The sequence below is a fragment of the Grampus griseus genome (assembly GCF_964374135.1).
Source record: "Grampus griseus genome assembly, chromosome: 11".
Taxonomy (NCBI): Eukaryota; Metazoa; Chordata; class Mammalia; order Artiodactyla; family Delphinidae; genus Grampus; species Grampus griseus.
The window spans coordinates 96,293,760-96,310,885 of NC_139005.1; the positions used below are offsets into that span (position 1 = coordinate 96,293,760).

The window sequence follows — 17,126 nt, forward strand, 5'->3', positions numbered from 1 at the left end:
AAACATTATTCTGTTTTCTGTACGTATCTGAAACCCCATTCCCAAGTGCCAAATCTAACTTTTCAGTGACTGTCCAATTAAAAGCGCCCTAAGACTTTGTACGGCGGCAGCAGGAGATGTGCTTTAGAATCTTTGACCCCGAAGTGGTCCTTGAACCAAAAACGTCTAGAGAACCCCACCGGAGTGTATGTGTATTCCTCTCCATTTTCTCACACAGGGGTCGGAAGGAAGACCCTTCCTCCCTTTTCTCTTTAAATTAAGGCCAGATCAGTAGCAACCTAAGCGCGAAGGGACTACAGGCCTTGGTAGGAAGCTGCTGGACGCTCTCGCGGCGCCTGCCCGGGTCCCCGCGTCCGCCCGGGGAGGACGCGGGCAAGGGCTGCAATAAGGAGGGAGGCCGCCAGGGTGCGCTCCAGTCCCGCCCGGGAAGCGCCGCACGGCTTCCTGGGGGTTGACCCGCGCACGAGGTCCTCCCCGCCCGAGGTCCGCGCGGCGCTGCGTGTTTGGCGTCCCGCGGCGGCCGGGGCCTCCGTGGACCGTTCAGCGCCCCCTCATGCGCCTCCCCCTTTCTGCTCGCGCTCACCCTAAACCCCGCAGCGCCCACCTGCGTCCTCGCACCGGCCGGGTGCCGGTGCGGCCCGAGCCACTCTCGAGGGGTCGAATTCCGGGTCTGCAGGAGGCGGGTCTTCTTCGAACTCTATGTCCCGGTAAGGATGAAATGCCTCTCTCCCCTTCCATTCGGCCTGTCACCCCACTGCCCTCAATTAAGGAAGCTCTCTTTCTCCAAAAAAGTGTCGCGTAAGTCGCGGCCGGGATGGAGACTCGCCCCGCCCCCGAAGGGGTTCTAGAAGGAAGGAGAACGGGGGTGGGGGGGGCGGTGAGGACCACACACACAAACACACACTCGCTCTCCACCTCCCTCCTGCACCCCTTCACCCCACCTCCCAGCCACGCAGGCAGCCCCCGGCCCCAGAACGGCTCCTCTGGCCCCCACCCGCCCCCGCTCCCCTCCCCCACGGTACCCGCCCGCGCCCCGCCTTCCCCGCGCCCCTTGCGCACCTGGAAGCAAATTCACGCCTGGAAACCATCCAAAGGGCGGGAGGCGTGTGGTGCTGGGTGGTGAGAGAATCAAATTGAAACGAACCTCTCAGTCGTTGGAAAAGCATTTCCCCACCCGCCTGTCCCGACCTGCAGGATTGGTTAAAATACTTCTGTTTCCTCAGTGGCAATACGAGAGGTTTGGATGAAATTTTTTTCTGGAGCCCATCTGAGGGCCTCTGAGCGTCTACACCGCCTTCAGCCTGGAGACTTTTCCAGATTTTAAATGGGGACTGAGCTGCTGTCTCACCAGAGGAGGAAATTCCTTGAGACCAGGAACAGGAACCCAAGGGAAAGCACCGTGGTAAAAATGCAGCTGGTGGGAATTAATGCACGTGTGTGTCGCCTACTGCAGGGATCAGAGATGGGAGCTGGTCCAGGGCACTGTGATGGCGAGATGGGTAAGGGAAGGAGCCCCGCACCTTGTGGGCCCTCAGTCCTTGTTGAAAGAGAGAAGCCGGCTGGGCTGGGTGAAGCACCTCACATCTCCGCCCTAGGACGGTGGGGGGACCTGATGGGCTGTGTGAGGGAGGTTCGAAAAAAGGATGAAGTGCCAAGGCCAGACTTTACCTCCCTTGCAAAGTTTTCCCCCGGCCTGCTCTGCTATGCTGGAGGCTGAAATGATTACCACCCTGATCTCCCTCAAACTATGTTCCATTTAGTAAACATTAATCTAGGAAGACCCAACACTAGAGCCAGCAAGGAAGCAGAGATGCTTATTGGGAGGAACTACTGCATCGTCATAGCAACCATCAGTTATACCACCAGTCCCTTTCAACTATAAGCCTCTTATCTTAGGTTGGGCGCCCTGGGAAACAAAGCTGGAGTCTCTTATTCGTGCATGCAGACAGCTTATTGGGCAGCCTCTGAGTAAATCAGAGAAGCTGCACTGGACAAAAGTTGAACTTCGATGCAGCTGGGAGCCTGACCCAATTCCATAGGGAGCTCAGGAGCTGGGATGGTCCTTCAGAGTTGTCCTGAATCAAGGTAGGGGGCCAGCCCTTTGTACCCCTGCATGGACCAGTTGTTGGTGGTGGACTGCGCTAGGGAGGTCATATCCTTGGTCATGGTCCCTTCAGTAAAGGGCAAGTCTCAGGGAAGAACTCAGCTGTGAGCTGTCACAGCCGATGGCTGGAGGAATGGCACCCCGGCCCTCGGAGGATCTGGCTGGCACACCACAGCACCCCCTCCATGCCTTGAGGGCATCCTGTTTCATTCTCTGCTGCTCTATGCACATCTGATTTTCTTTTTTTTCCTCACCGCTTAGGTTGCAGGGATAGATGATGGTCATACTACAGCTCCTAATTTTTTTTAAAAATGTGTTCCATTCTGAAGACAGGCCTAGAGTAAGGCTGGAATATCAAACCCAATTCCAGATTTGAGGGACAACTTGGCCCAACTTGGATCAGGTTGCCCACCCCAGTAACTGGTTAGGGACCCGGGTTCGATCCCTGGTCAGGGAACTAAGATCCCACATGCCGTGGGGCAACTGGGCCCGCGTGCTGTGACTACTGAGCCTGTGCACTCTGGAGCCCTCACGCCACAACTAGAGAGAAGCCTGTGCGCTGCAACGAAAGATCCCGTGTGCCGCAACTAAGTCCTGATGCAGCCAAATAAATAAATAAATATCTTTTAAAAAATAAAATAATGTAGTGTAGGCAGAGTTGACCCTTGTCACAGTTATTGAGCAAAAAGAAAGAAAGAAAACCCCACTTATTCTGTTATATGGTAGGGGTTGAAGAATTCTAGTCTGTGTTGCTCTGGTTGCTTAATCAACTAGGAAGAACCTACCCCCTTTTACTGTAGACACCATGGCGGGCAGGATGCAGGATTCAGAGCAAGGACGTTCCCTGAAGCTGACTGGGGGGTGCTAACACGTTAGAACTAGGAGACACGGAGACCATACACTGCTTCATTTTACAGCAAGAAAACGTGTTGCATACATGACTTGGAGTCAGAAGAACTAAATGCAGTTGGGCTCCCTGTTCTGTGCTCCTTTCATAACTCAGGGAAGATTTGGGTCCTGGGCTCCTCTGTCTGACTCTGGCAATAACTACATTGACAATCTGTCAGCCCTCCTCACTCCTGTCCCTCTCCCCGAGCTCCCCCCTGTGGCTTGAGGATAATGATATTGCCTATTATTATTGAATGCTGACCGAGTGCCATGCATCGGGCTAGGAGCTTTCTCTGCGTTTTCTAGTCTACCCTATGATCAGGTGTTAGGGATCTACTGGGTTGCTTATCTTCTCTTCCCCTGCCTCTTATAAGACAGTCGATTTAATAAAAGATAATCCATACTATGTGGATTTTTATAACAAGGATTTATTCATTTTGTGATTAAAAAGGTAAAGCAGTTATCCGTATGTGTGACCATACGTGAGCCCAAGCTGTAACGACATTTTAAGGAAGGAAGGACAACCTAGAATGCAGTTCCCTTAATTGTAACCTTTGAAAAAAAAGAGAAGCCCAAAGTGAGAGAATCTCTGACTGCCTGTCAGGATCGTATTTCCTGGGCAACAGCAAAGGTCTGTGGGTTATGCAGTCCTAGGCAACTCAAGGGTCTATGGCTAATGCCCAGGTGGCAGCAAGGGTCTCTGGGTAATGCCCGGGAGGCAGCAAGGGTCTCTGGGTAATGCCCGGGCGGCAGCAAGGGTCTGTGGGTAATGCCCGGGTGGCAGCAAGGGTCTCTGTGTCATTTAGTCCTGGAAAGTGCAGGGGTCTTTGGGGCATGTGTTTCTGGGTAACAGCCAGTGTCTATAGGTAACGCAGTCTGTCGCTGGGATGTGACGTGAATGACATGGTTTTACTTAAACACCCAGAACGTGTTTCTGGTGCATTTGGCTACACCCCCTCTTCCTCGTGGAAGGACTCTGTTTGGGTCAGCCCCTCACCCACTTTGCACTTGTTCATTGTCAGGATGGGTAACGGGAAGCCCTTCTGGAGGCTCACACCACGTGGACTTCACCGTAGAGGCCCAGGCGGCTATCATCCTGTCCCAAAATGTCCGTGACCAGGCTCCAAAACCAGAGATGCCTATGTATCGTGTTGTGTATAGTTTTTGGTCATTAATTTACTTTTAAACATTCAGTAATTCTCATCCCAGCATTCTTCCGCCTTTGTTTCATTTACGGGGATACCGTGTTCTTGTGCCAGCCGGGGCCTAACGTCAGAAATCTGAACCTCAGCCTTGTGGAGCCTCGTGCCCTAAGCTTCCCAATCCTTCCTTATTCACGTTTACCTCAGCCCCAGAGGTGCTCGCCTCTGCTGGGTTGCTACCTCAGTTACGCCTTCTCTTTTATTCCAGCCACTAGTTAACCATCTTTTACCTCGTTAATAATTCTTTGTATTGAAATTTTCCCTGTTCAAATCACTTGTATGATTTTTGCCCCCTGCCTGGACCCTGACAGATAGATACTGGTAGAAATTCCCTGTTTGACTCACAGACTTAGAGAACAAACTTATGGTTACCAGAGGGGAAGGGATAGTCAGGGAGTTTGGGATTGACGTGTATACACTGCTTTATTTATTTATTTTTGGCTGCATTGGGTCTTCATTGCTGTGCGCGGGCTTTCTCTAGTTGTGGCGAGCGAGGGCTACTCTTCATTGCAGTGCAAGGGCTTCTCATTGCAGTGGCTTCTCTTGTTGCTCAGCACGGGCTCTAGGCGCATGGGCTTCAGTAGTTGCGGCACGCGGGCGTCAGTAGTTGTGGCATGCGGGCTTCAGTAGTTGTGGCTCGTGGGCTCTAGCGCTCAGGCTCAGTAGTTGTGGCGCATGGGCTTAGTTGCTCCACGGCACGTGGGATCTTCCTGGACCAGGGCTCGAACCCGTGTCCCCTGCATTAGCAGGTGGATTCTTAACCACTGCGCCACCAGGGAAGTCCCTACATTGCTATATTTAAAACGGTTAACCAACAAGGACCTACTGTATAGCACAGGGAACTCTGCTCAATGTTATGTGGCAGCCTGGATGGGACGGGAGTTTGGGGGAGAATGGATACATGTATATGTATGGCCGAGTCCTTTTGCTGTGCACCTGAAACTATCACAACATTGCTAATCAGCTATACTCTAATATAAAATAAAATGTTTTTTTTTAAAAAAAAGCCTGTTTGAAGTAGGTTCAAGACAGCTGGGCAGAGAGGGGGCAAGTCAGTGGGAGGAGACATCTCTGAAGGAATTTTGATATGAAGCTGAATTGAGAAAGGGGTTGAAAGGGGATGGGGGGGGTTGTTTTGTTTTGTTTTGCTTATTTAACATTTTATTATGGAAAATTTCAAACGTATACAAAAGTAGAGAGCATACACCCCATATATAAACAGAGTATAACAAACCCCCATATACCCATGTTATGGGTTGAAATGTGTCCCCCCCAAAAAATATGTTGGCATTCTAATCCTCAGTACCTGTGAATGTGACCTTATTTGGAAATAAGGCCTTTACAGAGATAATCAAGCTAAAATGAAGTCCTAAGTGTGGGTCCTAATCCAATGTGACAGGTGTCCTCATCAAAAGGGGAAATCTGGACACAGAGACAGGCACACACAGAAGAAAGAAGATGTGAAGACACAGAAATCACCATGTGAAGATGGAGGCAGAGATCAGAGGGATGTATCTACAAGCCCAGGAACACCAGAGATCTCCAGCAACCCCCAAAGCTGAGAGAGAGGCCTGAAGAGATTCTCCCTCAGGACCAGCCTTGCTGACACCTTGATCTTGGACTTCTAGCCTCTAGAACTGTGAGACAATAAATGTCTGTTGTTTAAGTCCCCCAGTTTGTGGTACTTTGTCCCGGTGGTACTTTTGTACCCAGGTGGGTTGGGTACAACCCATCACCAAATTTCCTCTCCACCCATACCCACTTCTCCTTCTCAGATGCTTTAAAGGCAACAGTAAGGGGGAGGAGACATCCCAAATGGAAGGCCATCCTGGGCCAGGGCCTATGTTGGGGTGAGGATGGGTGCCATGGTGGTCCCAGGAGCCCTCTGGAAGGAACATGCAGAGGAACTGGAAGCATTCAGTTGTTTCAGTGATGGGGAGACAGGCTTGGACAGGCCTTTCCTTGTGGAGTACGGTCCTCTCCACTGCAGAGGCCAGGCCGAGCCTTACTAACTTTTCCCTGAGCCTTTGCACTCACTCCAGACAGGTGGCCGGGATGTATGAATACATAATTATAACACAAGTCTACAAATTCAACAAAGATGCTTCCTCTTCCTTCTCCATTCCAATCTCTAGACAGACCCTAATCAGTTTCAGTTGGCAGGGATGTCACTTCACCCTTTTTTGTGACTCTTGTCTTTCCTCTTCTACTGTTTTGATTTGAGCTTTACTACACTTTTCTTTCAAATACTCCCAGGTGCCTATGTACCTTGTCCTGCCCTTGAGATGGAGCCTGGCCTTGTTGCCTTCCCACCTCACCTTCTGTTCACTCCTCAATGCACTGTATCAGGATACTGACCCCCTCTCACCAGTGAACCGAGTGATAACCATCCCCTAACCTTACACTCCCATTAGCACAGCTCCAGCTTCAGCTTGTGCTGTTCTCTCTGCAGTGCTTGATTCTGTTGACTACTCCCTTCTTTTTTTTTTTTTTTTTTTGGCTCTGTACATTAGACCACTCCCTTCTTGACAGTCTCCTCCTTTGGCTTCCCGGAGATCGCACACTTCCATGGGTGGCAGACCACTTCTCCTCCCAAGGGTCTGACTGCACTGCGTAAGACTCCCTTTGTGGGCCCCCATCCCGTTGCCTGTCCAGGAAATGCCAGGGCTCCTCAGGATCTCCCAGACCTTTCCCCTTCCTGCACTGCACGCCCTCCAAGTAGACCTCATTCATCTCCATGGCATCACCTGCCAGCTGTAGGCCCATGGTTCCAATTCTATATCTCCGTCGTTAAAGACACTAAACATTGTATTTTAAATTGTATGTCATATATAGAAGAGTATGTAAGATATCTGTAACACTTTGAAGATTTATAAAAATAAGGCAAACACTTATATAACCACCAAACAGTTTTGGAGCTAGAACACTGCCATCATTTTAGATGGTCCCTATGTGTCTCTCCCTGATCACATTCCCAAGACTAACATTCCTCCCCTTGTTATACCTTATAGTTTACCACTATGTATTAATCCGTAAGCTGTATTTTTTAGATATTCCACTTCTATTGAACCAAGCTTCCACAGGTAACAATTGTAAATTCTGGGGAAAAATATAAAAAACGATGACCTGAAGGCACCAGAAAGCAACCGAAACAAGCAGATACTGGATGGGGGTTGACACTTGGAAAAGAAAGGAACCGAGTGAGTTTCCCACTTCTTAAAATAGATTTAGGCTAAAAGCAGGCCCCAATCCTCACAGCTAAAAGAGGTAGACAGACAGCTAAAACCTGAATAGAGCCCCACAGTCTTCCTAGTTTGAAAACTGAAAAACAGATTGTGGCAAAAGCTGGCAAGTCAAGTAGGGGAGTTCCAAAGGAGAGAACGAGAGTTGAGGAGCCCCAAAATCTGTATATATATCCTGTCCAGACCTCTGATTGACCACCGAGTTATGTAGGCATGGGGTAGACTCCAAGAAGCCCAGCTGAGGCTAAAAGAGCAACACTGAAATTGAGCTGCTTTTTGCTAAAAGGGAGACCAAAGTTGCCGAAGGAGTTCAGCCAAGTTAATTGCTAAAATAGATAAATCAGTATTCTGTGGAAGAGCTGTATCCAGACTCCATATCACGTATTATTCACAATAACCAGAACAGAATCCAAATTACTCAACATATAAACAGGAAAATATGACCAAGAGAAAAAAAAAAAAAAAAAAAGCAAAGGAAACTGACCCCAAGAGAACCCAGATGTTGGAATTAGCAAAGATATTTAAAGTAGTTGTTATAAGTGTGCTTAAGGACATAAAAGAAAATACACTAATGACTATTGGAAAGACAGTAAATTTGAGCAGAGTAATAGAAGCTAGAAAGAAGACCCAAATGGAAATTCTAGAACTGAAAAGTACAATATCTGAAATTTAAAATTCATTGAATGGGCTTAGCTACAGATTGAAGATGACAGAAGAAATAAAGAACCTGAAGACAGATCAATAAAAATTATCCAATCTGAAAAACAGAAAAAGATTGAACAATATATATGTATTAGTTTCCTATCACTGCTGTAACAAACCTAGTGGCTTAAAAACAACACAAATGTATTATCTCACAGTTCTGTAGGTCAGAAGCCTGACACAGGTCTCACTGAGCTGAAAATCGATGTGTCCACAGAGCTGTGTTTCTGTCTGAGGCTCTAGAGGAGAATCCATTGCTGGCCCTTTCCAGCGTCTCGAGACCACCCACATTGCTCGGCTCATGACCGCTTCCTTCTTCTTCTAAGCCAGCAACATTTCACATCGCTGTGCCTTTCTTCTGTAATCACATGTTCCGCTCTGACTTTTCTATTTTGCCGCCTTTTCTGCTTTCAAGGACCTTTGTGATTTCTTTGAGCCCACTTAGATAATCCACATTAATCTCCCCGTCTCAAGGTCCTTATTATTGCATCTGCAAGGTCTCTTTTGCCATGTGAAGTAACACATTCACAGGTTCCAGGTATTAGGACACGAGCGTCTTTGGGAGGCTTTTTTCTGCCTACTACAATGTACTTTATAGTTTTTCTCCTTTTTGAACTCCTTGTAAAGTGTATTACACTGTCATTCTCTCTCTTTAAAAAAATAAGTTTATTTATTTATTTTTGGCTGCGTTGGGTCTTCGTTGCTGTGCGGGCTTTCTCTAGTTGTGTCGAGCATGCGCTGCTCTTCGTTGCGGTGCACGGGCTTCTCATTGCGGTGGCTTCTCATTGCGGGGCACGGACTGTAGGCACGCAGGCTTCAGTAGTTGCAGCATGTGAACTCAGTAGTTGTGGCGTACAGGCTTAGTTGCTCTGCGGCATGTGGGATCTTCCTGGACCAGGGCTCGAACCCGCGTCCCCTGCATTGGCAGGCGGATTCTTAACCACTGCTCCACCAGAGAAGTCCCTGTCATTCTCTTTTGTGTACTGCTTCTTTCACTCACCATGATGTTTGGAACTTTCATGTCTGGTAATGTGTGTAGCACTCATTCATTTTTTTGTCATTGCTATATTGTAGTCCATCAAATTTCATATACCACAATTTATTCATCTTTGTTGATGGACATTTAGATCATTCATCTTTTGGCTTTCACAAGCAATACTACTTGTACATATATCTTAATGCATATGTATACCATTTTCTCTACGTTTTATACCTAAAAGGTAAACTGTTGGGTCATAGAGTATCAATCTTCAACTTTAATAGCTGATGTCAAACTGTTTTTCAAAGTGCCTCAATTTATACACACACACACACACCCCACCCCTGCCACCAGCAGCTTCAGTTGCTCCACATCCTACCCAATACTTGGTATTAGCAAACTTTAAAAATGTTGCCAGACTTCCCTGGTGGTGCAGTGGCTAAGAATATGCCTGCCAATGCAGGGGACACGTGTTCGAGCCCTGGCCCGGGAAGATCCCACATGCCACGGAGCAACTAAGCCCATGCGCCACAACTACTGAGGCTGTGCTCTAGAGCCCACGAGCCACAGCTACTGAGCCCTCGCACCACAACTACTGAAGCCCACGCGCCTAGAGCCCGTGCTCTGCAATAAGAGAAGCCACCTCACTGAGAAGCACGCACACCGCAACGAAGAGTAGCCCCCACTCGCTGCAACTAGAGAAAGCCTGCGCACAGCAACAAAGACCCAACGCAGCCAAAAATAAATAAATAAATTGATAAAATTAAAAAAAATTTTTTTTGCTGATCTGGTGGGTATGTAATCACAGCAACCAGTGTCTAGTTAAGTCAACAGAAAAACTAGTTATTTCAACAGAGGGAATTTAATGAGGGAAATTGTTTACAAAAATGTTGATACAGAAGGAAGGGCAAACTAAGAAAGACTGCAAGATTAGTAATTGCAAGAAGCTGACACAGCTCCTAGGGCTGATGCAACAGGAGGAAGGTTGACACATCCTCCAACACTGGCTGCTCAGAACTGATAGAGGCGCACTTGACATTCTCTGGGAACACAGAAGGGGCTCCTCCTATGATGCTGTTCCTGCAGTTCTGCAAGGACAGTCACTATTTCTGGTACATTCTCTGTAGCTTGTGAGAGCACCTCTTTGTAGCCGATGGCTCAATCCCAGTATCCACCCGGTCACCCTAGTCAGAATCCTTGGAGCCATCCTGATGCCCTCCTCTTCCAGTCTCTTCCCCACTCCTCAGCCACCCCAAACCCTGTCTGTTCTACCTTCCAAATCTCTCTAACCTGGGCTGTCTCCTCCCTCCTGTCATCGCGGACTGCAGGGACTCCTGACACATCTCTCTACTCCAGCTCCCAGCACTGGGTCTGGCGAAAACTGCCTGCCCACAAAATGTTTCTTTGATGATCTGAAAACAGAAGGGTTGGGGGCAGATGAACCATAAGATCCCCTCCAGTTAGACATTCTGGGATAAAGAGAGAAAGCGGCTTCCCTTTCTAACCTGAGTCAACAGGAGGACAGTGGTGGCCACACTGATGGTGCAGCTGGACCAGTTGTTGAGCTACTGAGATGTTCTCACACCTGCTATTGAGGAGCCTCCGTGAGCCCCTCCAGGGACGCCCTGCAGACCTCCCCAGCACTGAGGGGTTAAGGTGGACCCCAGCCTGGCGAGTGCTTAAACATTTGAACATCACTCCGGAAGGGTGAGTCTGGGAGGAGAGTTAGTTTCACTGAGTCAAGATCTGTTGGTTTGGGTGAACTCTATTCTGTGACTTTTAAAATTAATTAATTGATTGATTAATTATACAGTAGGTCCTTGGTTATCTATTTTAAATACAGCAGTGTGTCTTTTGTGACTTTTTGTTTTGTTTTAATAGAGGCATAACTGACATTCAATAATATTTTTAGTTTCAGGTGTATAACATAGTGATTCAACGTGTGTACACACTGTGAAGTGGTCACTACAATAAGCTTAGTTACCATGTGTCACCTTACAAAGTTAATACAATATTACTGACTATATTCCCCATGCTGTACATTGTATCCCTGTAATTTTATTTTATTAACATCTTTACTGGAGTATAATTGCTTTACAATGTTTCTGCTGTATAACAAAGTGAATCAGCTATACATATATCCCCATATCTCCTCCCTCTTGCATTTCCCTCCCACCCTCCCTATCCCACCCCTCTAGGTGGTCACAAAGCACCGAGCTGATCTCCCTGTGCTATGCAGCTGCTTCCCACTAGCTATCTATTTTACATTTGGTAGTGGATATATGTCATTTTGTGACTTTTAAAGTCTAAATGAAATGAGGTGAAAACCCAGACTCCCTGGGCAAAAGGGAAGCTGTGGGTATTCTCAGAAGGGGCTTGCTATTTAGCCCCTCAAAGAAGGGACTTGGGCTTAGTTGCTCCGTAGCATGTGGGATCGTCCCGGACCAGGGCTTCCCTGGTGGCGCAGCGGTTGAGAGTCCGCCTGCCGATGCAGGGGACACGGGTTCGTGCCCCGGTCCGGGAGGGTCCCGCATCCCGCGGAGCGGCTGGGCCCGTGAGCCATGGCTGCTCAGCCTGCGCGTCTGGAGCCTGTGCTCCGCAACGGGAGAGGCCACAACAGTGAGAGGCCTGCGTACCGCAAAAAAAAAAAAAAAAAGTTTCCTTGCCTTGTTTGTGGCAAGGAAACAGAGCAGAGTCAATTCCCTCCATCTCATCAGTCACCTTGGGGCTCTAAGGAAACAGGTCAGGCCCTGCCTCAGGGCAGGAAGGAGAGGGGAGGAGGGAACAGCTGGCTTGGCAGACGGTGCTTAGGCCTCTGTGCTTTAGGCCCGTAGGACAGGGCAGGCTGGCAGCCAACTCAGCCTAAGGACAGCAGGGCAGACGCAGCTCTTGTGACTACACGTAGTGGAGTGACAGAGTGTATTACCAGCCCCGAGCTCAGGTTTCAGCAAAGGCTTTTAATAGCTCCGGAGGGTTTGCCAAGCTGCCCTGGACTATGTCACTTACTCTGAAGCTACTTGCCCAGGGCCAGGCACACCACAGGGACCCAGCATTTCTGTCCATCCCCACCTTCAGGCATTCAAGTACCCCTCGCCGAGACCCCGGGCACACCAGCCCCTCAGTCCGACCAGGTTGGGCCACCACCCGTCACTGTTTCAGTTGGCTCTGGCTATACCCTATGTCCCCTAAGTTACAACCAGCATCCCTGAATCCATGCCCAAACCAAAGAGGATCTGCTGCCCTGAAGCCTCAGGAGTGTGCGGGCGCTCCCTCCACGCAGAGCCCCGTCTTCAGGGGGTGGAGGGGGGAACTGCCCTGAGCCCATGAGGGTCACCCTCTGTCAGGGCCCCCGTGACAGGGTGTGTATTTGTGTAGAGTAGGGAACTCTCTAACGTTTTTTTCTAACGGTGTGAAACTACCTGACCCACAGGGGACTGAAAATGAGATATGCGCAACGTCCCACACAGAGACTGACCCACAAAACTGGAGACCAGAGGCCCACTCTCCGGGCACTCTAAGGAACTAAAAAGAAAAATACAATTTTTGAGGTGCACTGGTTTTCCGAGGTTATGTATCATTCCTTATTCTTTCATTTATTAATTCATTTAACAAACAAATTTCCAAGCTCCTTTCATGTGCCATAGCTGTTCCAGTAAACCTACTGCTGTGTAACCATCCACCCAAGACTTAATGACAAAGGCCTTTCTGCGGATGACTCAAATCTACAAGTGAAATAAGAAAAGATGGCTGATTTGACTACATAAAAATTTAAAAACTTCTGTGTGGCAATAGATTCAAAAGTCAAATGACAAGCATTTAGGAAAAAAATATGCAACTCATATCACAAAAAAAGAACTAATCTCTCAAATAATTAAGAGTTCTAAGAAATGGGGGGGGTGGGAATAGCAAAAATAGAGACAGCAGATTCTAAAAACACAAATGGCCCTTAAGTTCATAAAGAGATCAAGCCCATTAACCCAAAAAGAGAACTTCTAATTATAAGTACCCTGTGATACAATTTCTCATCTATCAGACTGACATAAATTCAAAAGCTGGATACTGGCCCCCTCTGTCAAGGCCACAGGGGAGTAGGCAGGCTTGTCCAGCACAGGTAGAGGGCAGAGTGAGACAGTCTGGCGACGTGGAAGCATCCAGCAACATCACGGTCGTGTTAGCCTTTGCTCCAGCTCTCCCTCCTCCGGGAGATTAACTTACAGTGATCCCTGACCGTGGTATACTATGCAGCATTGCTGTGAAGCAAAAAAATGGGAAACATTTCTTTTGAGAGTCAATTTTCTCTCTGTAAGGGACAGATAAATAAAACTGTGGCTTATTCACACAGTTGAAGACTACATAAGTATAAAAATAGCATGAGGAAACATTTTTTTTTTTTTAATGAATGTGGGCAAAGCTCAAGGATATACTGCTAAGGCACAGAATAGTGAGTATAGCAAGCTATTCCTAGTGCCAGAAAAGTGGGAAGATTTGCCCACACGTACATTACAAACAAAAAACAAAAAACCCCACGGGGCTTCCCTGGTGGCGCAGTGGTTGAGAGTCCGCCTGCCGATGCAGGGGACACGGGTTCGTGCCCCGGTCCGGGAAGATCCCACATGCCGCGGAGCCTGCGCGTCCGGAGCCTGTGCTCTGCAACAGGAGAGGCCACAACAGTGAGAGGCCCGCGTACCGCAAAAAAACAAAACAAAACAAAACAAAAAAACCCCACGAAGAATACTAAGAAATTAATAGAAGTTTCCTGAAGTGAGTGGGTTGGTCAGGGATGGGGTGAAAACAAGATACCCCACTGCACACCTTCTTGTGTGTTTCTTCTTTGAACTACATGAGTGTGTTATCTCTTTAAAAAATTAAATATGCATAACTCAATGAGAAGGAAATATACCATGTCGAGTTATATGGGACACAGCTAAAATTGTCTTTAGAAGTTTAAAGCTTTAAATACATTGAATAGGATACAAGGGGGAAACTTTTGTTTTTTAGTTAAAGAAAGTTGGAACAGAGCAAAACAGGCTTGTTAATAATGGCTGTACATTTCACAGTGCAACACACAGGCTATATTATATTTAATCAAATTAAACTATAAGTCAAGTTTCTTGTCAGGGTTGTTTTTTTTAAATGAAACTCTTAAGTTTTGGTATAATTTTAACTCACAGAAAAAGTTGCAGAGGTACTACGGAATTTCCTCTATGCCCTTCACCTAGTTTCCTGTGATGTTAATGCCTTGCATAACCATGATACAAAGCTAGAAATTAACATTGGTACATTACTGTGAACTAAACTCTAGATTTTAGATTTTTCCAAGAATGTCCCTTTCCTGTTCCAGGATCCAATCCAGGATACCACACTGCATTTAGTATCAAGGATTGCTTTTATTTCATAAACTTAGCCGAGGGACTTTCCTCTTGCTGATGAAGGAGGAACTCCTGGGCACATTTCTGGCTCTCACTTATTAATCCCTTCCCACCTCTCTGGATGTGGTCACTATTTTAACCGGAGGAACACAGCAAGGTAGTAAGGACGTAAGACCTTAAGACTTACTCCCTGACTTCCCGCACTGTGTGCTGCTGCTTTGGCGAGCCCAGAGGGACAGGCTGGGAGGGAATGTTCTTTGTAATTCTCAGCCAATTCAATCGGCAGAAGTTGACTGAGCCTCAACTGTGTGCAAGGCACTCTGGTAGATGCTAAGGGGGAAAACAGAGTTGAGTAAGACCTTTTCCTAATTTTAGGAGCTGACCCACCCAGGAAGTGGACCCAGTTGAATACAACACCAGACAGGGGGTCAGAGGCAGCATACCAGCAGCAAAAACAAGAGATGGGGAGATGCATCCCACCTGAGAGGACTGAAGAGGGCTTCCTGGAGCAGGTGACTTTCGAACCATGCCTTGAAAGAAGGGTAGGGTTTCAAGGGTTGGCAAAGGAGAACGGAATTCTGGACCGAAGAAATGGTGTAAGCAAAGGTGCAGCAGCGTGAAAATGTGGGCACATGCAGAGAGCCAGTAGCCCGGGATTCCTGGTGCTGGATATGTGTGTTAAAAGGAGGGAGACTGACCTCAGGGAGGGCCTCCAGTGCTGGGCGGGAGATCCACCTCCCTCCAGAGGGTAGTGATGCCAAAGGTCAGAGCTGCAGCCATGCTGTAGGGTGAGCTGGTGGCAATGGGATACGTGGGGTGGCGCAGGGGGCCTGGGGGAAGGGATTTCTCTTGTCTTCCTGGGGTGATGGGCACCCAGCCCAGGGGGGTCACTGGAATGGACGGGGGCAGAGGCAGGCAGGGAAAGGCCGCGGTGGGATCACGGTCAGGATGTGAATGTGAGGATGAGGAAGGAGGCGGAGGTGGGTGACTGAGGCGAGCCTGAGGGACAGAGATGAGGCAGCGGATATGGTCTGTGCTGAAGGGGCCGGTTGGGCTGAGGGAATTTGAGGTCAAATGTGCTAGAAGTCCCCACTCAGAGGTCAGGCTGGAGCCTGGTGCCAGGTATAAATGTGGCATCGTCCATGAAGAGGTGGCAGTGTGTCCCCAGGGCAGAGGAGGAAGGAGCCTCTTCACAGGGGCCATGTCCCCATTACTTCCGTCAGCTAAAAAAATATATTCACAACCTAAAAGTTGAGAGTTATGTTTTATTCGGTGGGAATTTTTTAGGACTTCAAGCCTGGGAGGCAGCATCTCAAGTAACCCTGAGAGAACTGCTCCGAGGAGGTGAGGGGTGGGGGGACCCAGGATAGATGGGAGTTTTGCAACAAAGGGCAGGTAGTCTGAACATCAAAAGATTATTGTTAATTAAAGAAAACCAGGGACTTCCCTGGTGTTCCAGTGGCTAGGGCTCCACGCTCCCAATGCAGGGGGCCCGGGTTTGATCCCAGGTCGGGGAACTAGATCCCGCATGCCGCAAGGAAGATCGCACATGATGCAACTTGAAAAAAAAAAAAAAGATCCCGCATGTGGCAACGAAGATCCCTCGTGCTGCAACTAAGACGCAGTGCAGCCAAATAAATACATAAATATTAAAAAAAAATAAAATAAAAAATAAAACCAGATATCTCAAGTTAAGGAATTCAGTACTTTTCTGTGTATGGGAAGATGCAAGAGTCTGGGCTCATTGAAATTATTCCTTTGATACACAACCTCAGCTATCTGGGGCCAGCATCCCGTGTTTTCACATCCTGAGTTTGCTCAGGGCTCACCCTAGGGAGTGGCTGTAGTCTGATGGCTGCTAGATGGCAGGTGTTCTTTCCTTCCTAAGTCCGCTTAGGACTCACCAGCTCACCACTGGCTGTGGCTGCAACTGCTGATGAACTGCGACATCCTTTGTTCACTGATATGGCGGTCAATATTCCATTGATCACTTCTGTCACCTCAGGATCTGTGACCCCCTGCATAACTTGTCAAGGAAGCCAAAGCATTTCTGGAACTCATGGACACCACTGTGCATGTAACCACCTACAGATGGTCTCGTCAACCCCAGCTCCCAGCCTCCCCAGACCCCCACCACTCAGTAAGGTCCAAACTCCTTAGCTCCACACTCAGACCCATCCTCACCCTTACCCACATTTTCCAGCCACCAACTTTCCCTGCATTGTGACCCACCCCCCAGCATGTCCACCAGCCCTGTCTTCAGGACCAGGGTCTCTGATCACCTCCCCCCCGCCCCCCCGGCATACACACACCCCAGGGAGAATTTACTGTACAGCTCTCTCTCCAGCCCTCAGCCGGCTGGATTCTGGTTCCAGTTAGGAGCTCTGCTGGACTGTGACCCCTCAGGGACCACATGGATTCTCTCCTAGGCCTTCCAACTAGCAAATGGTGCTGAGTGAATAGGAAGTATTTTCCCTTACTTGTCCTAGACTAGCCACTTCCAGAGACTCAAAGGATGCACACTACAGTGCCTTTATTATAGGATTTAGCACCCCAAACATCCCCTTGGGGTACTTGATCCTCTCCAGGCTCAATCGTCTATAACCCTTCCTCACCTGGGGGGTTCCTCATGTTCCCAAT

At 48.3% G+C, this 17,126-nt stretch overlaps 1 long non-coding RNA gene across 1 annotated transcript; it reads left to right on the top strand.

Annotated features, from left to right (window-relative positions):
* The first annotated feature begins 504 nt into the window (after window positions 1–504).
* On the top strand, window positions 505–5,815 carry LOC309830006. The gene is made up of 3 exons (XR_014297453.1): window positions 505–707; window positions 1,224–1,499; window positions 5,594–5,815. It is a non-coding gene; the product is annotated as an uncharacterized lncRNA (long non-coding RNA).
* Window positions 5,816–17,126: the final 11,311 nt, after the last annotated feature.